This window comes from Piliocolobus tephrosceles, chromosome Y (genome assembly GCF_002776525.5).
Source record: "Piliocolobus tephrosceles isolate RC106 chromosome Y, ASM277652v3, whole genome shotgun sequence".
Taxonomy (NCBI): Eukaryota; Metazoa; Chordata; class Mammalia; order Primates; family Cercopithecidae; genus Piliocolobus; species Piliocolobus tephrosceles.
Window position 1 is genome coordinate 11,508,985 of NC_045456.1, and position 25,178 is coordinate 11,534,162.

The 25,178-nt window shown below is 36.9% G+C and overlaps 1 protein-coding gene across 5 annotated transcripts in view; it reads right to left on the reverse strand.

Annotated features, from left to right (window-relative positions):
- FRMPD4 (FERM and PDZ domain containing 4) overlaps positions 1-25,178 on the reverse strand; it is a 996,955-nt gene that overhangs the window by 591,658 nt on the left and 380,119 nt on the right. The gene's annotated exons all lie outside the window — the stretch shown is intronic.

The window sequence follows — 25,178 nt, forward strand, 5'->3', positions numbered from 1 at the left end:
ATCCAGTATGACCTCATCTTAACTTGATTACATCCACAAAACCCTATTTCCTAGTAAGGTTACATTCACAGGTACTAGGTGAACATGGAGTTTGGGATGACACAAATTAATTTAGTATAGGCATCAAAAACAAAATTTGCCTCCTAATTCCTTTCTCCCATGGCCAGTCTTCCCCTAAAGATCAGTGCCCTGGGCATAGTGGGAAGGATACCCAGCATTGTTGGAGATGAATATTCTTAGAACTAAACCTTCAAATAAAACGTGGATATGAGCACCCCGAATGTTTTTTATAGATGATGTTATTCCTTCTGAGGGCAGAATGCTTACATAACCACTCACACCAGTACTCCATAAAAGTGACACATAGTTTCCTACAAATAAACATAGTTCAGTTCATTCATTCAACAAGAATATTTTGACATCAATATGCACAACAGCTCTGAGCTAAAGAAGAGCAAGAGACTGTTGTTTAATTATTGATGCTATCTTAATCATTTTGATACAACAAGCTATAAACATAAGCCTCTAGGATTATCCAAAATAGTCCATGTACATTGTCAGTAAGATTCATAGCTATATTGCATGTGTGCACCAACTGCTCTGTAAGTCTCTCATCAGTCAGGATGAAGATTACAAGAAAAATCTGGCATCCAAAAGGAACTGCAGTTTGGCAAGATGTGAGGAAATGAGGATTATATCAGAAATACAATGCCATGAGAAGTTAAAAAAAAAAAAAAAAAAAAGAAAAGAAAAAACACCCAGAGGAGAGAAAGACAACAAATCTCTAGGCAATAACTGATACCTAGGCAAACAATTCTGGAATAATACAAGCCATCAGTATGTTTATTATCTCTTTACAACTATAAAATTGAAGAAAGAAACAGCTCTGTTTAATTTTCAAATCAGTTCTATAAATAAGAACATTAACTAGAGGAAGGTAGCGTGAACTCTGAAACATCTATTCATTAGTAACTGTCATCATACACAGTTATGGGAAGCATCTTCCCTTCTGACAGACCATGCACAGACACTGTCCTTCTCCCTTCTCCCACCCAGGAACTGCTCATTAGTAAACAGGCTTTTTCCAGACTCATCTTAAGAAGGTACAGAAAATATTAGCAACTTTCTGGCACTTCATTTATTGAGCGTTAAAGCCAAAAGCACCTCTGACGTGCTAATGCACTTCAGTTTCATCGTATCTCTTATAAGTGGGAATAATTTAGGCCTGAACACCAAGCAATCAATTGGAGGACCCACCAGAAATAGCAGGTTAGCACAGCTGATGTTGACTGCCCACATTCTCTGGCCCCTATTCTCATCCTATTAGTCACAATACCCTATAGGCAGCAGATACGTAGCAATTTCCTTTATTGTTTTCGTTGTTGAAGGATTTACTAAAAACATGAGAAGGTGATTTGTAAATGTTTTTCAATATAGAAGTTTATTTTTCCCCCGATTATAAAAAATTATATGTTCTTTTAGAAATGCTGTGAAAGTACAGAAAAATAGAAAAGATAGAAATAATAACACAAAATCTTACCATCTGTAGAAAACAACTTGTCATTTTTTTCTGTTCATTCCACACTTTTAAACATATATGAAGGGAAAATATGTGATTTAAGAGAAAACTATGCATTGTTTAGGCTCTCCACTTGAGAACCTATCTTTCCAAGTGATCTGATTCTGACTGTAGGGGGGATCTGTGCCTTGCATTGCCTTTGAACTATGTTGCAACTCTGTAAGTTTTAAATAACTGACAACAATGCAAAATAATACTTGTCTATGGACAAGCAAATAAATTCTATAAGGTGGAGGTACAATTGAGTCCCTTTCCCACTGTGGAAGAAGCCGTTTTTGCAATCATTTGTGAATTCATTTAAATATTCCTGATCCTTAAATGTGTTTGTTCATTCTTTGGATTCTCCTTTGAACTGTTTTAACATCTTACCAGTTCCCTCATTAATAATGAGTTAAATAAAAATCTTCAACATGTGTTCATTTTACATCTGTATGAATCATGAGTCTACCTTGTTTGATAATTTTTAAAACATTAATTTTATTTGCAATAACAGAGTTTCACCATAACTAATTCTTTGTAGCATGCTTTATTCTTTTAAAAATACATCAAGGCAAGGCGTGGTGGCTCACACCTGTAATCCTAACACTTTGGGAGACTAAGGTGGGAGGATGGCTTGAACCCAGGGGTTGGAGACCAGCCTGGGCAATATAGTGAGACACCCACCTCTACAAAAATATTAAAAATTTAAAAATTTTAAAAAATAAAAATACATGACATAGCTCTTTTCCATGATGATCAATACAGATTTGTAATGACTGCAAAGTATTCCAACTGTATGAATGATCCATACCTGAAACCACCTTTGCACAAATTATAACTGAGACAATTATTACAGTGAAAGAGGTCTGACCTAACTGACTCCATCTTGTTTACAACCTCCAAACTGTTCTTGTTCATTGCTGGGCATAGGCTGAACTAACTTTGGGAGGAAATAGTTTGTAGTTTAACTTTGAAACAAAGATGATAATAGCCCTTTCCCAAAACAAACTCCCTTTCTGCCTGAGGACTAGACTGTCTTTGCAGGACTCATAAATTAGCCATAAGATTAGAAATTATGGTTTAGGAATCATGGAGCTGGAAATTACAAGATTACTCAACCTCCCCAAATTGCTCCCGGTGACAACATCACTATTGTGAAACCTAAGATCACTGCTTGAGATATTTTGCAGAACCTGTACTAGAGGGATCAACTGGCACCACGCAGATACATAAGCTGGCTCATTTGGTCTTGTGGCCTCCACCCAGGAACTGACTCAGTGCAAGAGGACAGCTTCAGCAACTTATGATTTCATCTCTGACTGGACCAATCAGCACTCCCCACTTTCCAACCTTCTACCCACCAAATTAACCTTAAAATCCCCAGTCCCTGAGTTTTCAGGGAGACTGATTTGAGTAATAATAAAACTCTGGCCCTTGCACAGGTGGCTCTGAATAAATTAAACTCTTTCTCTATTGCAATTCCCTTGTCTTGATAAATTGGCTCTGCTAGGCAGCAGACATGGAGAAGCCATTGGGTGGTTACATATGGATGGATATTTAGTTGGTTTCTAATATCTTGCAGTTATGAACAATGCCACAAAGAACATTCTTGAACAAAATTGCATACCTGTCCAATTAACTATTTGGACAGATTTCCAGAACTGCTGGGTCAAAATACCTGCACAGGCTGTAAACAGGTACATTCCTATGAACACTGTATGAGCGGACCCATTTCTAGTAAGGTAGTGAACTTAACTGCCTATAGGGCCAGGCAAGTAAATGAGATGTTTTATTCAGGCCTTTTGTAAGATCGTAGAGTGACGAAGGGCTTCAAAATGAAAAGGAGCAGAGGCTCAATGTCCACTGCTTGCTTCCAGGCCATCAACATCAAAAACATTCAAAGAAGGAAAAAAATACACACACACACACACACACACAGACACAGACACACACACACACGTTTTCCTTTCTAACATTTAAATTGTCTACTTTTATTGAATAAAGAAATGTTAGTGAGAAACTTGGCTTGGAATAAGCTAGTTCAACCAAAAGGCACACATATTCTATGAGGTCCCTTGCTTCTCAAATATTTGATGGAAAAAATCATCCAGCAAGCTGTATTTTCTGACAATAAGGATTGACAGGGAGGGAGGCACAGCATTATGTTAAAATAAAAAACAAACAACAACAACAAAAAAAAACTTGCATCTGTATTAGTATGTTTGATCAATACAAAGTATCTAGAGACAGTTTAAAAATTCATTTAGATACAGGAACCAACTTTTTAAAATGTTGCATCCTACATTTATAAAACCTCGTGTTCATTCAACAGAGTTCAAACTGTTAGTCTGGTAAACTTGTCCTTTCTACTTTTTTTTCTAGCAAAATATTTCTACGCATTTATTTCAAAACAATCTATTCTTTCACTATAAATGAGTAATTTTAATCTTCATTAAAGTGGTCAGTTGTCTGACCACAGTGACACAAAGCCTGGAAAAGTCTGCAGAGTCTAATGGAAATGACATTTGAATGCCTTAAGAGAGTCAAAGAAATGCAAAACCAATCAAACTGTGAAGGAAGTGAACTACCTCAATGGGGGACAAAGTCATCTATGAGTAGATGGAAGAACGAAGTAAAATGGCACTTGAATCTAAGGCATCACTACTCACTCAAGTGTGGCTGCTGCCCCAGCAACACAAGTATTACCTGGGAGCTGGGTACAATCATTAATGTGCACACAAATGTGCACAAGACTCACCCGGGAGTCTTGTTAAAATTATGGTTTGGATCTGGTAAGTCTGGGTGGGGTTGTGAGAACTCACAACCAAATCCAAACCTTTATTTTAACAAGACACCAAGGCGAGACTTGTGCTCATTCGTGTGCACACTAAAGATTAAGAAGCACTGGTCAAGCAATCATCAGGATATTAACAGCAACTGGTATTTCTCATCAGGGTCACAAGTATGAATAAAGACCAGACTTACGTCTCTCTGCCTGAATTAAAAACAGTGAATCAGGATGGAAACCCAAACTTTACTGGGTGAGAATGATATTCTTATTGGATGTGTTTTCATCCCAGAAAGGTTTGGAATTAAGTATAGAAATGATGGAGTAAATCAATCCCATAGTATTAATATCTAATTCAAAATGTGTGCTGAGTAATTGATTTACATTTGGGTTTATATGTTAAAAGACAGTTTATAAATAGGACTGAGACATTTAAGAGAACAAAACATATCTATATGTTTAAAACAGCTTTATAAAAGTTATTCAATACTTGGAAGGGGTTGTCAGACAATTGAAGGACTTTAAAAGAAATACAGAAATACCATTTAAATGTTGAAGGGCATTTAATTATGTTTTCAAAAGTCCTCATAAAAGTGACTATAGGCCGGGCGCGGTGGCTCAAGCCTGTAATCCCAGCACTTTGGGAGGCCGAGACGGGCGGATCACGAGGTCAGGAGATCGAGACCATCCTGGCTAACACGGTGAAACCCCGTCTCTACTAAAAAATACAAAAAACTAGCCGGGCGAGGTGGCGGGCGCCTGTAGTCCCAGCTACTCTGGAGGCTGAGGCAGGAGAATGGCGTAAACCCGGGAGGCGGAGCTTGCAGTGAGCTGAGATCTGGCCACTGCACTCCAGCCTGGGCGACAGAGCGAGACTCCGTCTCAAAAAAAAAAAAAAAAAAAAAGTGACTATAAAATTTTGCTAGATTTACAAATTGTTAAAAAAATAAGGAAGAAATATGATTTTGAATGTGTAACTTGAATACATTGGATATCAAGTTTGTTCACAAAACTGCCCTTAAATAATCTTTTCTGTGTACAAAAGTCACCTTCAGCACACACACAAGAAAGTCACCTTTACAGCCAGATATTACAAGGTCTTTGAGAGAAACTAGAAGTGCCATCATCCAAGTTCAAACTTATCAGGGCCTTATTTCATCTTCCAGTCACGGCATGTGCCCACTTCTCTTCTCCCCCTTTTCCCAACTTTCCAGATTCTAGTAAGATATCAATCAGTGGAAACCCAGCAGAAGACCAGGAGCAGGCATATTTCTGGAGGCTTCCAAATATCTAAGTGCTAATGCTATGACAACAGCAGTAATCTCTTACACTGTATTAATATTTTATAGGTGGTAAATGGGTCGCTGTCTCATAGGGTCTGTATAGCCCCATTTCACAGTTAAGGAAGCAAGATTTAAAGTGTGTCATGGCTTGGCTCACGCTGGGGTCACTCCTGGAATTCCAAAGTCCACACATGCTCATTTTGCTGTTTCCCAAGGCCTGTCTCAGCAAAGTCGTAGAGATGTGTTCCCTACATTCAGAGAAAACCTCCTCAATACTAATTTTAAGTTAAAAAATACATAAATACATATATCTATATTTGAAAAGAGATGATACATATGATATGGACATGCTAATTTTTGTTAAACTGTACTATGTGATCAAACTAGAATATTCCATTTTCTGATGGGGCTTAATAATAGTATTTCCTACACATATGTAAATAGTTCATTGAAAATTAAAGAGGCTCCTAACATTCATAATTATTCAATTTAATTACGTGTTTCTTATATATTCACATTCTAGGTAATCAAATTTAAAAAGTGAAAGAAACACACAGTCAAATGTCTGCTGATTTTCTGTTCGAGGCTCTTTTTCATAAACATTTTATCCTCTATCCTTACCTGGCAACATGTATTTCCATGCTTCCTATTAGAAGTCTATATAAATATACGCATATTTGAAATATATATTTCAACTTTCTATACACACATGTGTGTATATGTATATAAACTTTCTTTTTACAACAACAAATGCCCTCTACTTTAGGTATGTTCAACAGTATCAATCACCACTTAACTGGCTCTTTTAAGATGTATACTGAGGTTAACTAGATAGGAAGTCTCTATTAAACCTCATTCAGGCTCCCACAAATAGTTCCAAACTTCAACTGGCCCAGATGTGGTGGGTAAACAGTCATATTCTCTCATTTCATTTTACATCCATAATGTGATTACTGTGATATTTTGACCTAAACATACGCTCTTTCTCATGATACTCACTGGCTCCATCCTAAGCCCAAAGGAGAATGCAATGGCAATACGGACTGAAGTAAGTCTGGGCTCTGCCAATGACCAATAAGGATACAGGGTACAAGCACTGCCAAACCACCTCAGCCATTGCTATCCTTGGAGATGTTTATGATCGTTGCCTCACAACTGGCTTGGAAGTTGGAAATTATACAAGATAGTATTTAGCAGCTAGCTTAGACAGTCTAGAAATGAGGTCATTTCAAGATTATTGTGGATAGGATGCCAAAATTCTTGTTCAGATGATGGGAATTTTACCATCTACAAATTATACCCACAGATAAATTACAATCTAACAAATATACAACTTCTAATTTACACACAAGACTAAAATCTACATCCCATTGACACATCCATTCAGTCATTCCACAAACACTCATTGGGTTTCCCTTTAGGTCCACCTGTCATTCCAGGTGCCAGAAAAACATGTATGAACAGCCTATGACTTCTGCCCTCATGGAGCCAGAAGCAAATATACATTTATAGATTATGATGTGAAAGATACTGAGTACTAAAAAAGTCTACATCTCTGCAGGACAGTGTTAACCTAGCAGGACTGAGCTATTATCTTCAGAAGGATCAGCTTGAAGGGTTGGTCCTTGGCTGGCTCCTGGGAAGTCAGCTTCTGAAAAGTTGCCTACACAATCGGTTATTTTTCCCACCTGGGACACTAAACACCTGCTTTCCTTCTGGGAGTCTGGAATTTCAGTAATTGTGGCTGGTCACTGGAACTTCGTGACCAGACAACAGTAACAACTCTGGGCTCTGAGTCTAACTAAGATGGGCTTCCTCAGGCAGAAAAACTGTACACATGTTGCTTCCTTTTCCCTGTTGGGAGCAAGAGCGCTTATGTGGCCTCATCCAGGGACAAACATGGCAAGCCTGTGCATGGATTCCTCCAGACTTGGCCTGTGTCTTTTTCCCTTATTGACACAACTGTGTATCCTTGCTGTGTAGCTGTAATAAATAAATAGAACTGTATGCACCATTGTATGCTGAGTCCCATGGGTCTTTCTAAAAAATCACCAAATATGTGGGTGGTCTTTGTGATCCCCAAACAGTCCCATTGTCTCAATAGTCTGCCATTTGGATTGGTACTTGAACATTAGTGATGTTCCAGTGAGTGAATTTGACAGTTGGGGGTTGGGGGGAGGTACAGTTAAACATTTCAAAGTCAGTGAAATAAACTATCAAGTTCATTTTAATTTCGAAGTATCTGTCTGTACAGTCAGTATTTTTAAACCAGAAATTCTATACAGTATTTAACATGTAACACACACATGCACACACACTCGTGTCGTGTCTTTGAATTTTAAAGTTTGAGCTAAACATCAAATGACATAAAAAGAAAGGACAGAATTAAGCCAAGGGCAACATGGCTTCTATTAACCTTTCAGCCTCAATCCTTCACTCAAGTTATTTGGCAAATTAAATGATCTTAGATTAAAGTGGAAAGCCAGCACTGAGAAGTTCCGTTTCATGTGGTCATTGTTTTCAATAATTAAATGCAGGGCTTGCTATCAGCTAGGAATAGAGAAGTGTGAAAAGAAACAGTATTCCCCCCTGAAAAAGATCTATCCAGTCTTTTTAGCATGCCTTTGTTGTTGTTAGCATTTTTTGCTTTACAGATTCTAAAATCCTGTGCCTTCAAGATGGAATCAGAAAAATGCTACAATTTGTATTACATTTTCTTAAATGCTAACCTAAATCATACACAAAACACCCAAATTTTCTATAACAGTAGTTCAGTAAACAATAATAGCTCTCAAACTTCCTCCTTTATCCCCAATGCCTGTAACACACTTCATAATGGGGCAGCACCCCAAAATGTTTTAAGTGCCACTGTGATTAACATGAACGATTTTATACTTCACCTCTGATACCATTTTTTTAAAAAAATAACTAGAACAAAACAGTGATGTGTATATGGGTACAAAAGCGAATTTTCACCCATATCCTAGAGACAATTAGGCCATATTTAAACCCCCTAATAAGGAATCCACACTTCAGGTGCAGCCAAGGAAGTACTTCAAATGTGTTATCTAAATCTGTACCAGAGGGTTGTTAATTAGCATAAGGGTATCAGAAATTATTTTTCATTGATGAAAAGAGCAGTGTTCCAGAAATGTCGTAGCTAGAAAGACTACACAGGCCGTCCTGAACTTGCATAAGAAAAATATAAGAATTGGGCAAAACCAGCAGCCAAATACCCAAGAGTAATACTCTAAATTCTAGCATTCCATTTGGTTTTGTGCATAACCCCCTCACCCCTACCCATTTAACAGAGGACTCAATGCCTGATCCAAATAGATGCCTGAGACCATGTCTGTTTCAAAGAGAACTCTTCAGGCAGGTACTGTACAAGTAATTCATGACCTCAAAAGACTAAGTAGTAGATCTAGTTTTTTAATCTCTTGCCTTGCTTGCTTTCTCACTTTCTCTCGCTTTCTCTCCCTCCCTCCCTTCCTTCTTTCCTTTTTTCCTTCTTTCTTGTAATTCACAGACCTCATAAGACTAAGTAGTAGATCTCTTCTTTCATCTGTTTCTTTTTCTCTTTCTTTCTTTTTTTGGCCAGCTCACTAATTATTTATACAAACTTTGATCCGAAGCTTGCTTTCATTATAACACTTGCCAACTTATGGAGAAGAAGATATGGATCTCACCCACCTTTAATTGTCAGATATTTGCCAAAGAAGCATTCAATCTCGAAAGTATCCAATTACCATACATTCCTTTGTGACCACTCTTCTATTCTCCTATCACTTCACACTGACCTGGGGCCCTATGTTCTCTAAAAGGCATAAATGTCTGTTTAAATAATTGAATATTTAGCACCTAGATGCTTTGACATTAAATGAATATTTTATAATATTTTGGAGGAATAAGACATAATTACCAACAATTTAAGATGCCCATCAAGCTGTGTACAAAAAAATAACAAACATTCCAAAGTCAACAGATTTATTTTAGCAGCTAATGATGTGTTGCATATATGCCTGGAATATAGCACAATTTAGAAAGCCATCTAGAAAACTGAGATGGACAAATAGGTGTACAAACAGAAGAACTGATTTAGAACCAGGCAGAAAAACTTCCCATTTTTCTGATTTGACCTTGCCTTCCACCCCTGCCTGCTCTTTGCTCTCATTTTATACAATTTTTGCCAATGCCTTAAAAGGAAGTTGCACACTCTATTTTTTTCATCTGGAACACTCACTATATTTTTTTCCAAACAAAATTTTTAAAGCAATCTATCCATTAAAACAGCAGCAACGACAACAGTTGGATAAGTACGTGATATTTTCTGGTTGTGTAACACCTTCCACTAATTCTTCCTGTTGTCTATACAGACTTTCTCCTACAGCAGGGATTCTCAAAGTGTGGTCCCTCGATCAGCAGCATCAGCGTCATGTGAAAACTTATTACAAACACAAATCTCAGGCACCATCCTGGACCTAAGAAATCAGAGGCTCTGGGGTGGGGCCCAGTAATTTGATTATAACAAGCCTTCCAAGTGATTCTGATGGACACTACCATTTAGGAATCACTGTTCTTCAATATTTGGCACAGACTTAGTTAAATTTGGAAACACTGACTACAGATGTACCCAAGCTGTCATCTGTAAAGGTAGGGAAGCAGATGGCAAGGAGGTTAATCCTTCTGTCATGCTTGACTGGCAAGGTGAAAGAGAAGTGAGCATGCAAAGCTCACAAAACCCTTCCCACCACCCCATCAGAGCTCACTCCAATGTCAATGCAGCTGCCATCTTAACACATGCTTTCAAGTTATTAGCTGCCGTTCTATAGCTTTCTCCAGGCAAAGTGTCAAAATACCTCTTTGTAACTAAAGAATGCCACATCTCCTAAATACCACTACAGGAATAGCATAGGTGAGTTAATTAAATCATCAAGGATGGCCGTGCCATATAGTATCCAGTGGCTTAGAGGCTTGTCACAGCAGTGCCGCTACAGGGCTCTGAGTCCCAGTTTGAGGAATATGCCCAGAAATGTTGGTTATATTTGGAAATGTGACACAGTTGCTTCAATGAGCAGAGAAGAGACACAGCTCATTCAAATGGAAACCAAACCCAAAGCAAGCTAGTGCTTGAGGGGAAAGATCTCTAGTAAGGAAAGAGTTAATACATACTCATTTAACTTTTTTTTTTTTTAGTTTAAGTTTTTAATGGACTTTGTTTTTTTAGAGAAGTTTTAGCTTCACAGCAAAATTAGGCAGAAAGTATAGAGATTTCTCATATATTCCGTGCTACAACGTATCCACAGACTCCCCAACTATCAAAATCCCATACCACAGTGGCACATTTGTTACAATCAATATACCTACAGTGACACATCATTATCACCCAAAGGGTTCACTTGGTGTGTACATCCTATGGGTTTGGACAAATGTAGGATAACAAGTATCCACCACTGTAGCATAATACAGAGTAGTTTCACTGCCCTAAAAACTCTCTGGGTTCCACCTAGTCATCTCTCTCTCTCTCCCTCTCCACAATCCCTGACAACTACTGATCCTTTTACTCTCCCAATAATTTTGCCTTTCCCAGAATGGCATATAGTTGAAATCACACAGTATTATAGCCTTCTCAGATTGGCTTATTTCATTTAGTAATACATTGTGAGATTCTTCCATATCTATTCATGGCTTGACAGCTCATTTCCTTTTAGCTCTGAATAATATTCCACAGTCTGGATATAACAGAATTTATTCATTCACCTAATGAAGAAAAACTTGGTTGCTTCCAAGTTTTGGCAATTATAAATAATGTTACTATAAACATTCGTGTGCGGGCTTTTGTTTGGACATATGTTTTCAACTCTTTTGGGTAAATACCAAGGTATGCAATTGCTGGATCATGTGGTAAGATAATGTTTAGCTTTGTAAGAAAATGCCAAACTGTCTTCTAAAGTGGCTGTATCATTCTGCATTCCCACAAGCAGTGAATTAAACATCCTTATCCTCCACACTTCATCAATACTTGGTGTTGTCAGTGTTCTGGATCTTGGCCATTCTAATAGATGTATAGTAGTATCTCATTGTTGTTTTAATTTGCATTTTCCTAATGACATAGGCTAAGAGCATCTTTCCATAAGCTTATTTGCCATCTCTCTTCTTTGATGAGGTGTCTGTTAAGGTCTTTGGCTCATTTTTAAATTTGGGTTGTTTTCTTGTTGAATTCTAAGAGTTCTTTGTATGTTTTAGATAACAGTTCTTTATCAAATATGTCAATTGCAAATATTTCTTTTAGTCTGCGGCTTGTCTTCTCATTCTCTGAACAGTGTCTTTTGCAGAAGAGAAGTTTTTAATTTAATGAAATCAGTTTATCAATGTTTTCCTTCATGGATTTTGCCTTTGGTGTTGAATCTAAAAAGTCTTCACTATACCTACCCAAGGTCATGTAGGTATTCTCCAAAGTTATGTTCTAAGAGTTTTATAACTTTTTTTGCATTTTACTTCTAGGTCTGTGATCCATTTTGAGTTATTTTTGTGACAGCCATCAAGTTTGTGTGTAGATTCTTTTTTTTTTTTTAATGTGGATGTCCAGTTAGTTGTTCAATCAACATTTGTTGAAAAGACTATTTTTGTTCCACTGTATTGTCTTTGCTCCTTTGTCAAAGATCAGATGACTAATAATATTAATGTGAGTCTACTTCTGGACTCTATTTTGATCCACAACACCACAATGTCTTGATTACTGTAGTTTTATAGTAAGTCTTAAAGTTGGGTAGCGTCAGTCATCTGGCTTTGTTCTTTACAGTAAGTCTTGAAGTTAAGTAGTGTCAGTCCTCTGGCTTTGTTCTTTGTGTGGGTCTTCTGCCTCTCCATATAAACGTTAGAATCAAAATGTCAATATCCAGAAAATAACTTCCTGGGATTTTGACTGAGATTGTATTGAATCCATAGATCAAACCTGGAGGAACTGATATCTTGACAATATTAAATCTTCCTATCCAAGAACATGGGATATCTCTTCATTTATTCAATTCTTTGATTTCTTTCATCAGAGTTCTGTAGTTTCCTCATACAGATCTTGTACAAATTTTACTAGATTTATATATAAGTGTTTCTTTCTTTGGTGCTGATGTAAATGGTGTTGTGCTTTTCATCTCAAATGCCACTTATTTGTTGCTGGTATATAGGAAAGCAATTAACTTTTGTATATTAACTTTGTAACCATGCAATAGTCATTTATTAATTCCAGGAATTTTTTTGTTGATTATTTCAGATTTTCTATATAGATGATTATGTCATCTGTGAATAAAAGATAATTTTATTTCTTCCTTCTCAATCTGTACACCTTTACTTTTTCTTATTGCCATATCTAGGACTTTCCTGTACAATGTTAAAAAGCAGTGGTGAGAGGACACATCCTTGCATCACTCCTGATCCTAGTAAGAAAGTTTTGAGTTTTTCTCCATTAAGTATGTTAGCTGTACATTTTTTTACGCACATTCTTTACTGAGTTGAGGACGTTTCCCTCTATTTCTAATTGGATTTTGCCAAATGCTTTTCAGGTATCTATTGATACGATCACGTGACTTTTCCTCTGTACCCTTTTAATGTAATGGATTTCATTAATTAATTTTTAAATGTTGAACCAGACTTGCATATCTTGGATAAATCCTACTTGGTTGTAGTGTAAAATTCTTTTAATACATTTTTTGATTCAATTTGCTAATATTTCATTGAGGATTTTTGCATCTATGTTCACAACAGATAATGGTCTGTAGTTTTTTTCTAATGTCTGTGTGCTTTTGGTACTAGAGTACTGCTGGCCTCATAAGATGAGTTAAGTATTCCTTTTGCCTCTATCTTATGGAAGAGATTGTAGAGGATTGGTATAATTTCTTCCTTAAATGTTTGGTAGAATTCACCAGTGAACCCATCTGGACCTGGTGCTTTATGTTTGGGGAGGTTATTAATTACTGATTCAATGTCTATAATAGACATAGGTATATTCAGTTTCTCTATTTTTTCTTGTGTGAGTTTTGGCAGATTGTGTTTCAAGGAATTGTTCCATTTCATCTAGGTTTCCAAATTTGTGAGCAAATAATTGTTCATAATGTTCCTTTAATATCCTTTTAATCTTTATGGGAGCTGTAGGAAGGTCACCTCTTTCATTTCTGATACTAGTAATTCATGTCTTCTCTCTTTTGTTCTTAGTCTGGCTAGAGACTTATCAATGTTATTGATCTTTTCAAAGAACAAGCTTCTGGGCTTTTAAAAGAAATTTCTTTATTGATTTCCTGTTTTCAATTTCACTGGTATCTGCTCTAATAGTAATTATTTATTTTCTTTTGTTTAATCATTTCATTTCAGCTAAAGAAGAACAAAGGTGAAAATGCTGGACTCTTTATACAAGAGTGTGTGTAAGAAAATTATTTTCTTGAATGCTATAATTTGATGCACCACCTACCAATGTTACTTGTTCATGATGCTTTTGCTATTGTTTGTTAGGGTTATGTCTACACACCAGGAGACAGACATGTGGCAAAACATAAGCTGGACAAAAAGGGATGGCAGTGTTTTCATTTGGTGAGTGTCTAGCAAGGATTTTGCTGAAACAAACTGGTTTATATGCTCATTTATATTTTAAATCTAGGTTTCACGTCAAAATTCTTGTCATTCTATGCTCAGTTAGAATGCTAGCTCAATGCCATATTCCTTGTAAACATCTTTGAACATAGACCAGAATCCCTGAAATCCTTATAGGATACTGACAAGATGTTCTTTAGAGCCAAACATGTACAATAACAACAATAGCAATGACATATACAGTGCTGTGTGCCAAGTACATCTCTAAATACTTCTGCTGATTCTTTTAATCCACTTTAAACAATACTATGCATTAGGTGCTATTACTGTCTTCATTTTACAGATGAAAAAGTTACAGTGCAAGAGGCAAAATACACCATCCAAGGTGTAGAGATACACAATAACTGACATGTACTGTGTGATAATGCTAGGTGCTACATATACACTCATTTAATCTCTGTGGAGAAGTAGAAGACATGCTGCTTTTAGAAACAAAGAAACAAGACTCAGATTTATTAACTTGCCAAAACCCATGGTGCTGATAGGTTGTGGGGCTGGGATTCCAGTCTAGGTCAGCTGACTCCAGTGCCACTGTGCCACAGTGCTATGTGACCATGGCTTGGATGATACTGACTGAATACAGGAAGGTAACCTGAACCATTTCTCACAACTGATTGGCACTCCTTGATATGCCAGAATGCTGGTTTGGGGTGTTTGCACTAGGGGATATCAATAATCATTGTATGTTTGAAAGCATTTGCCTGTCTGCAGTCTCAAGGTGCTTGGGTCCTTATGATCTAGAACAGTGTCACTCTTTGGCTATGACCCACAAAAAGGAATAAATTTTAAATTTGTACCTAGTGTATACACATGAATATATGTATATCTATACAAACACACACAGAAACATCCCAGTATACATACACATATATTTATGTAGGTACATAGACATATATAAATAGAAATGAGAGTTTCGCCAAATACTTTCTTATACAAAACAATACTTACACAATATTCCTACTATGTGTAATAGATTCTGACATATTCTAATATTTTTCTATTCTATTTCATTTTAAAATATTGGTTGCAACCCACTTAAGTTGACCTCATAACTCACTAACAAACCAGGACCCACATTTTGAAAAAACAGCTGAATATTTTCAAGGATATTTTAGTTCTAAAAACAAATTCATTCTTAAAATTGGATAGCCATTCAACAAACACCGCTGAACAGTGCTATCAAGTCACTGTGGCAACAAAGTAAATTTGATACAGTTCCAATGGAAAGAAACTCACACTCATGTAGAAAAGATCGTCTTGGAGACAACTAAAATATAATGCATTATGGTTGATAATGTAAAGCAGCATTTATGAAAGGCTATTGGAAAATACATGGGAGTAGGCGAGAGTTGGAGAAGGCACTATCAAAAACAGGTAACACTGGAATCCCACTGAGAAGTACTCATAGGAATAGGGGTGGATGAGCAAGTGCATTCAAGGAATAAGGACCTGGGTATATTTCTTGTTTATTATTGCATGGTTAGTATCTTCTAAAATAGTCTCTCAAAAATCATATTTATTTGCATTACTGCCACCCACCTTTTCCACTCTAATGTATTTTCTTTTTTTTTTTTTTTTTTTTTTTTTTTTTTTTTTTTTTTTTTTTTTTGAGACGGAGTCTCACTCTGTCGCCCAGGCTGGAGTGCAGTGGCCGGATCTCAGCTCACTGCAAGCTCTGCCTCCCGGGTTTATGCCATTCTCCTGCCTCAGCCTCCCGAGTAGCTGGGACTACAGGCGCCCGCCACCTCGCCCAGCTAGTTTTTTTGTATTTTTTAGTAGAGACGGGGTTTCACCATGTTAGCCAGGATGGTCTCGATCTCCTGACCTCGTGATCCGCCCATCTCGGCCTCCCAAAGTGCTGGGATTACAGGCTTGAGCCACCGCGCCCGGCCTAATGTATTTTCTTTCAATGATCAGAGGAGAAAAAATTATGCCACATTTTATCTACACGTAAGATAAATTCAGATTTTCCAGATGTCCTCAAAATATGACTCATTGTAACTCCCTGTAATCCCTACTGTGCATGGCTTTTGGTGAGATATAAGAGAAAGGTTCTAGGAAATACACAAAGATGAGACACATTTGCAGACATACTTTTCTTCCAAAAGTCAGAGAAAGAAATGTGCAGTGGTGCAAGTGGAGAGAAAGGGGAACCCACAGAAAGACAGTCATCACATAGTCCTATTTCCTTTCCAGGATTCACAACCCAGTTCTCACCATATGAATGGGAGCATTATTAGTTATTTTTCTTTTAATGAAATATTTCCTTTTAATGAAATATTCTGTATCAATCGTCATGCCACATGCCAAAGATACATTTGAACCTTGGCATTATTTAATATTTTCTTGTCAGGAAGTCACTGTTGCCAATCTTCAATAGGCAAGGTGTCGAAATATATTGATGTTGTCATCATAAAAAATTATTTAAATCCTCTCTTTGGGATACTATTGTATTATCACACGACATATGATAATTAAAATAGAAACAACACCAATGAGTATTTTGGGAGAGTCCATTAAAAACAATTAAATTATTATGCTTAAAAAGCAATTAAATAATTATGTATTTAATAATTATTATTTAAACATTACTTATTTAAACATTACTTAAAACAAAAGATTTCAGCAACTCCCATATACTACAAAGGTAAGAGAGTAGAAAGAAAGAATTAACCTTCACTGTTTCTTTGTTTGATAAGTATGCTGCACTTCATGACAGGTGAGCATTCTAGTTTCTTAGCAGGGAGGCATCTGACACATGAGTTTTATGGTCACAGTGTTGTGTATAGCCAGTGAGTTTTTTTTAAGTTATTTTGCATAAAATAGAGTTGAAATGCCTTGGAGTGGAGGCAATTCAAGGAACTGCATGCAAACAATAAAAGACATGAAAACAAATTACCCATCTTTAAAATTATTTATGATGTGTAACTGTACCTATGGATTTCCTTTTATAATCACTTAATTGTCTTTCATATGTAAGTAATTGGCAGCCAAAAACATCATCTCCAAGACTGCAGATCATCTGTCATTCACTTTAATCAGACTGGACTTGACAGCAGTGATTTCTTATAATAGAGGGAATTTTATAACCCCAAGTAATGGAATTCACAAACTACCAAAATGTAATGATTTCTGGTGAATATGCAGTAAAGTTGCAATGATATTTGATGAATGGAGCCCCTCGGAATAAATTGGATTCCTTAAACCATCACCACTATTAGCACTCCAGTTTTTCCTTTGTTGCTTATGTGAGGCCAAAACTGCTTACGTTTGCAATGACATTTTAAAAATGACTCCATGAAAAGTTTGTCCCTTTGAGGTGTTTCCCATTCCAGCAATTGTGGGAGTAAGGCAATGGAAAGAGAAAGATAGGAGTGGGGGAAAATGAGTGATTTGGGGTGTAGAGGGACCCTTGGAAGAGTTAGCCCTGACATTAAGTCTAATAGTGGAAGAGAAGGTTCTAGGTCTCATTTTGCGCCAGTAATTCCTAATGATATTCGCTTGGGAGGTGTTATCTTTGTACCCATGCTATAACACCCTCCCCAGGATTCTGATTCTGTGGGTGTGGGGTGGGGCATCTATACTCTATATAATCTCCCCGAGTTATTTGTTCACCTGTGGTCAATAACCACTTCCATGGTGAACATGCACACTATTTATTTTAAGACTTGAATGAATGCTTTTAAAGTAGGAGCTGAGTAGTTGTGTTTTTCCTCATGTATATTTGGCCATGAACTAGTCTTATATAATGGAGACTTTATTAGTTTATTAGCTAAATAAACTTTATTTTTTTCTTTTTATTTTTTGTGGTACACAGTAGGTATCTATACTTATGGTGTACATGAGATGTTTTGATACAGGCATACGGTGCATAATAATCACATCATAGAAAATAGGGTAACCCTCCCTTTAAGCTTTTATCCTTTGTGTTACAAACAGTCCAATTATACTCTTTTAGTTATTTTTAAATGTACAGTTAAATTAGTATTGACTATAGCCATCCTGTCATGCTATAAAATACTAGGTCTTATTCATTCCTTCTAACTATTTTTTTGTACCTATTAACCATCCCTACGTCCCCCCAACACCACCCCCGACTACCCTTCCCAGCCTCTGCAGCCTCTGGTAACCATCCTTCTACTCTCTATCTCCACGAGTTCAATGTTTTGATTTTTAGATCTCACAAATAAATGAGAACAGGCAATGTTTGTGTTTCTGTGTCTAGCTTATTTCATGTAGCATAGTGACCTCCAGTTCCAACCATGTTTTTGCAAATGACAGGATTGCATTCTTTTTTATGGCTGTATAGTGCTCCATGGTGTATATGTACCACATTTTCTTTTTAATGAACTTAGTTTTTACATGAGCACTTACTGGAGTAAATGTGTAATACTGGTGCACTCTTCGGCTCATGTAGAAAAGAAAGCATTGACAGAAATCTCATTGTCATTTTTTATCGTTCTTAGTAATAGCTTAGATTGGAATTTGTCTTAAGGCTGAGCATGTAATGGGGGTATTTATCCCTTTCAGCATGTGTGTGACTGACCAACAGAGACTGAACTTTGAAATCAAACTCAATGGTTGTCTACCATGTATTGTAGGTATGTCCAGGAATTCTCAGGTGGCTCAATGCCATCTCTGTAATATCTAGGCAGCCAAATATTTCTCAAAAGGTTTCCTCCATGCATGCATTTGTTTGGTGTTCAGGATTTTTTAATTTCTATTCCCTAAAGCAGTAGTAAATTTTAAATCAGTGTATTTCTGTTAGTAATGATAGGAAATTAACTTGGGACTTTAAAAAAATCAGTGTTGCAGACTACTGGTGAATATAATCATAAATATGGTTTTTTTTCTTTCATCCATTTCCTTTATCTACCCATATAATATGCTCTACTTTCAATATGCAGTCCCAGTAAAGAATAATTAAAAATCATTGGAAAATTGTGCCCTTCTGATTTTTAGGGAATTTAAAGAGAACATGTCTTTGATTTGTCCCAGGAGACCTGCCATTTCAGGGAAAACACTGCAAGACTTAACAAGCAAAAGACAGGCACCTCAGTTCAACTTTAATTTCTAAGTTGGTTCAGGGAAGTCAATTTAGGAAGCTCCAAGAGTATGTTCAATGCTTCTATTTATATATTCTAAAGAACACGAGACTGGTGTGTATGTCTTAAAAAGCCATGAATTGTGAGTGCCTATCAGTGGGAAGACATGTTAAAGCTGTTTCCATAGAAGATAGCAAGGGAGATCAAGCCATTACACTCTCTATATAAAAAATCTTCAAAACTAACCAAAGCAAACCACAAATCTGTAAGCTGACAAAATCCACGTTTGTGGGGTAGGGAAATTCTTTGGTGTAATCATTAGACCAGACTTTAATCTCTGGGTGAAAGATCAGAAAATAAAGATTCTTCCTTCCTTGAAATAGTTATTTTTCCAAAAGCTTCAAAACTTCTTTATTCTAGTGAGGACCGTTATTTGATATAGGAAAAAGGAGGCAAAAAGACTACCATCTTGCATGTTCAATGAATGTAAATGTATGCTTTGTGGATTTGTGGAGGATGAGCCGTGCTTGTGAAGGACAGATCTGGGGTGGAAGTCAACCAATATAAACATATGCCAATGGCTGCTTAGCCAAGCATATTATGCATTGATAACTTGTTTATGTTAAGAGGAAGTCAAGACATGCCCATCCCATTTTCTATTCTAGTGTCTTGGTTGAATGACCCAGAAAAAGTACCCTGTGAATCTCGGCAGGTGTGGTGGACCTAGGAAGGCAAGCACTTTCTATTGTTTCAGTTGTGCTGACATATATATATATATGTATATATATATATATACGTATATATATATATATATACGTATATATATATAGACAGATAGCAACAATGACATTTTATGGATGAAAAAAAGGAAATCTCAGAGAGGCAAACTAGCCCAAGGAAACATAGGTCAGGAGTGGCAGGATGAGACTTCAAATCCCAAAAGTCTGGCTTCAGAGACCTTGTGTTTAACTCCTGCCTTGGTATAGAAGACTTCAGGACAAGGTTCTCCATGAGCTGCATGAACCATGGCAGACACTGACTGTAATCAATTGTCCCTACCTCTCCTGATAAACTATCCAGAATAAAATTGTTAGTTAATTCAGTTCCACGAAAGTGTCAGATTTGTCAGTAAAAACAAGGTTATATCTCACTGGATTCGAATGAAAATCTTGGCTGAACTGATTTGTGTGGGTGACAAGCCCATTACAAATTCTACATGGTCCTTGGGCTACCTAGTTCTCTTCACCTTTCCAGGCATTTGACCCATAATCTGAAAAAAATGTCAACTTTTGAGCAGAGCTTATTAAACAATGTGCTGGTTCCAAAACAAGGCCAACTAAGACAGAAAGTGATGACTAACATATATATTATATTAATAAGCTCTGCTCAAAAGCTGACATTTTTTCAGACTATGGGTCAAATATATATATATATATATATGTGTGTGTGTGTGTGTGTGTGTGTATATGTGTGTGTGTATATGTGTGGTGTGTGTGTGTGTGTGTGTGTGTGTGTGTATGTATACATATATTTTCCCCCTCCTAAGAAACTGAACAAAGTTTTGGATAGAAGGTGGGTCTGAGAAATGTAACTAGGTTCCAGGCAACATTCCTCAGGGCATTAAAATAATTTCCAAGCAGGGCAGTAAATGTTATATCTGAGAATCTTGACAGATCACTTTAAATGTGCTCAAGTTAAGAATATAAATATGACAGTAAATAAACACGACACAGCAAAAATATTGCTGGCACACCTGAAAAAACAGAGTTAAAAAATTTAGCAAACTCTTTAGGGTGAAAAGAACCCTTATTGATTGCCAAGATCTCTGAATGAAGACTTTTTCTTACCTTTAGTCACTTCTTTATTACTGTTCAATTGTTGTTTGCTAAAAAGAATAGACATTGGACTACCCTGCGTCCATTTTCTCTTCTTCAGGTAACTGTACTCTGTTTTTATTTTGGAACTACCTCATCATCTCTTGACCTCTTGGTCCTTATGGTTTAAGTAGAGCTGATTACTTTCAGCTCCAGGGTGAACACATCACCCAGACCTGGTCAAAGGGAATGCCACCAATTGGGTTCAGAGGTGAGAAAAGTCTATCAGAAATGATCTGGTATCATTTGCTGGTGTCACCAGGGGAGAGGAACATCCTTTTGCAGATTTAAAAATAAAAGCCTTAAAGCTGCTAATGGGGGAGAAAAAAAAGGCTGCCTGAAAATGAAACCAACCTAGAGAAAAAGGAGGCTGAGAGGCAGAGATAAAGACCATGACCTGAAGACAGAGCTGGCTTCATCAGAATGCAGCCTCTGAAGTTTCATGGGGCCCTGTACTTGGAAGGACCCACAATTGATTTAATACTGTGCTGCCACTGTCTGGAAACTCTTGATAATTTTTGAGCAAGGGACCTCACATTTTCATTTTGCACTAGAGCCCACAAGTTATGTAGCCAGTCCTGCCTAAAGACTTTTGTAAGACGTCTGGATCCAGCCATGCCTAAAATTAGACCTATCCTGGAACCTTTCAGTAGTGGGACCCAACAGATTCCCTTTTTTGTTTAAGCTGGTTTGGATTGAGATTTCTCTACATGCAACCAGTTCTAATCTCAAAGTATAACAACAACCTAGATGACTATGCTTGCAAACTCTCACCCAGTTCTAGAACAAATTCTTCAACCAGCTTATAGATGATTATCCATCATTTTGCTAAAAACCTTCAGGTGTAGAAAACTTACTACTTTATAAGGGAGACCATTTTGAAACAACTGTATTTTTGAAAATTCTCCTTTTATAAACTTGTACCTCTTAGTTCTATTTCTAATACCTAGAATTATTCAGATAAATTATACCTCCTGCCACATGACAGGTCTTCAAATACTCGAAGACAGCTATATTAACATCCTTCAACAGTTCTCCACTGTTAAGTTAGACCCCAGTTCCTTCCATTCTCCTTTTATTCAGTTTCCAAATCTTTGAACATGCCATGCAGGATCCAGCTTGTCAATATCCAGATTGAATGCAAACCCCCACTGTGAACTACAATGAAATTCTTCCTTCTCTGACTTTGGAAGGAATATGTCTATTAAAGCAGATTAAAATGGCATTACCCTAAGTCAACTGGCTCAACCCGGAGGCAGCTGGCTCAACCCAACCAGCCAACAAAAGACTCCCAGGACAGCATCAGGTCCCAGTCAAGTTTCCTCAATTTAAACTTGAATAACTGACCCTTTAAACCAGGGATTACCAAATTATAGCCAGTGAACCAAATCCAGACCACCATCTTTTATTCTGGTAAATAAAGTTTTATTGGAACATACACACACCCATTTTTATTCCATACTGTCTATGGCTGCTTTCATGCTACGATGTCAGGGTTGGGTAATTACAACAGAAACTATCTTGCCTGCAAAGTCAAAAATATTTGTTATGTGGATCTTCCAGAAAAGTTTATCAACCCCTGATTTAAACCAACAATATAAGCATTACATTTATCTTGTTAGATTTAATGTTGTTAGTCAGGCTCTTTAATCCAGCTTGGTACAATCTTCTTTAATTTTATCAATATGTAACCTACATCTAATTCACAAATGATCTCTTAAATGTAATCATATTCCTTATCCCCAGTCTCTTACTAAAATTTGTTTAAATTGATCCATGATGTATTGCAATATTTTGGATCACAGAGGAAATTACCCCTCACTCTTAATTCAATCCTCAGCATGAGGATCTAAAACTAGCATTACCTGTTTTATTCTTAATTAGACAAGAAACGTCCAAACAGTTGTCCCTGATACAACTTTTTATGTTAACAAAAATGTTCCACATCTGCACTAAGATGATAACTACTGGCATGTGTAGCTATTGAGCACTAGTTCAACTGAGGAACTGCATTTTTAATTTTATTTAAGTCACTACAGTTTAAATTAAATATAATTATGTACATGTGGCTAGTGGCTACTGTATTGGACAGTACAGTATTAGAGGATTCAGACCACTAACCAATAGTAAAGTCTCCATTCTCTCTAAGCAATATTTTCTTGTTCAAGACTCTTTCAAGGCTCTGCTATAACTGCCTCAAGAGAATTCTTTTCTCTTTTTCTCCCATATCCAATACCAACAGATAACTGGCAGGCTGAAGTCCATATTATCCATGACAGTTAATGGCAAATGAGGTCTTTGAACCCAGTTCATATTTGAAAGAATTCTGGGAAAGAAACAAATATACCTTAAAAATAAAAAGGCTAGGTTAGCAAGACAGCATGTAAACTAGAACATACCAGAGGCTATTTGGGAATTCATTAAGTTTTAATTTTATTACAAAATCCTTATTAAACATAACAAAATCCCTCCATGGGGCACTAAACTTTGTGGTTAAGACTAGGGGTGAAAGCTGATTTGTTAACCTAGTTTATTTAACTTCACTTCAAAACTTAAGACTGCATTCTGCACTCCTTGGTGTCAAGCCTCAGTTTGACATGAAACCCAGTTCTCCCACCCAACATTTTGGGGCATATATTTCTTGCATACTTAATTGTCATTTTCATATGTAGAACATATGGAAAACCTCCCATTTTTTCATATCCTGATATGTGGCCAAGATTTATAAGCCTTTAATCTATACACTGATAACTTCCAAATCTCTATCATTCAAATTACTCTCTTGTGACTCAGATGCATCTACGCAACTATGATAGATTATAAAATACTGCTGTGGATTCTTCCCATTCTGTGTATGAAGACCCTTTGCAAGGTGATTTTGTTTCTCCTCCCATTAAGAGGGTAAGTCCATTTCCCCACCCCTGAGACCTGGGCTGGTTGTCTGAGTTGCTTGGTCAATAGAATGTGGCTGGGATGACATTATATACCTTCCAAAGCTAGGTCTTAAGAGACTAAGCCACTTCTGTCTCCACTACCTTGGTATGCTGTCCAGAGACCACCAATGTAAGGAAGGAAGTAAATCTATCATCCTGGAGGATCAGAGATGATATGGAAAAGAGCCAATAGTCAGAGCCATTGCCAAACAAGTCTATGAGACTTCCTTGGACCTTCCAACCCAGCCATGCCCTAGATGAATGCAGACAGATGAGTGAGCTCAAGCAAAACCAGCATTAAAATAGTCTAGAAAACCCACTGAATCATAAGAAATAATAAGTTGCTATTATTCTAAGCCATTAAGTTTTAGGGTGGTTTGATGTACAACAGTAGACAATGGAAAATCCACCTGTCTCCAGGTTATCTCCACTGGCACATCTCAGAAGCATGTCAAACTTTACTCCACAATTAGATGCATCCACATCCCCTTCAGGATTTGACAGGCTTTCCTTGATCCCCACCCCCATCCCCAGCCTGCATGAGTTGCCCTTTCAAATGCTTCTCCAACCAACACACAATATTACAAACTCTTATGCCTTCTCCTAGCTCTCAAGACATACACCATATTTGTGTTTTATACCCTGCATCCACAACTCCTAGAACAGTACTTGGCACACAGCAGGGGCTTAATAACAGTTTGTTAAATGCTGAATGAATGAATCATTCATCTAGGGCCTTAAGCTATTGAGAAACACAAAAACACAAAAGTAATTAGGGAGAGAAAAAAGCAGAACAAGAGCCACCCAATCAGCAACTCAAGAATTTACTCAAAGCCTAGTGTATCTTATTTTAGACACATTTATGACAAACTTTGTGATCATATCATGCAGACTAGAGTAGCAATGACCTGAATGCTGGACAAGAACACCTAAATCAATTAATTTTTAAAAAAATCACTCATGGTAGGTGTCTTAGTTTATATAGGCTGCTATAACAAAAACTTTAAACTGGGTAATTTATAAACAACAGAAATGTATTGCTCACGGTTATGAAGGC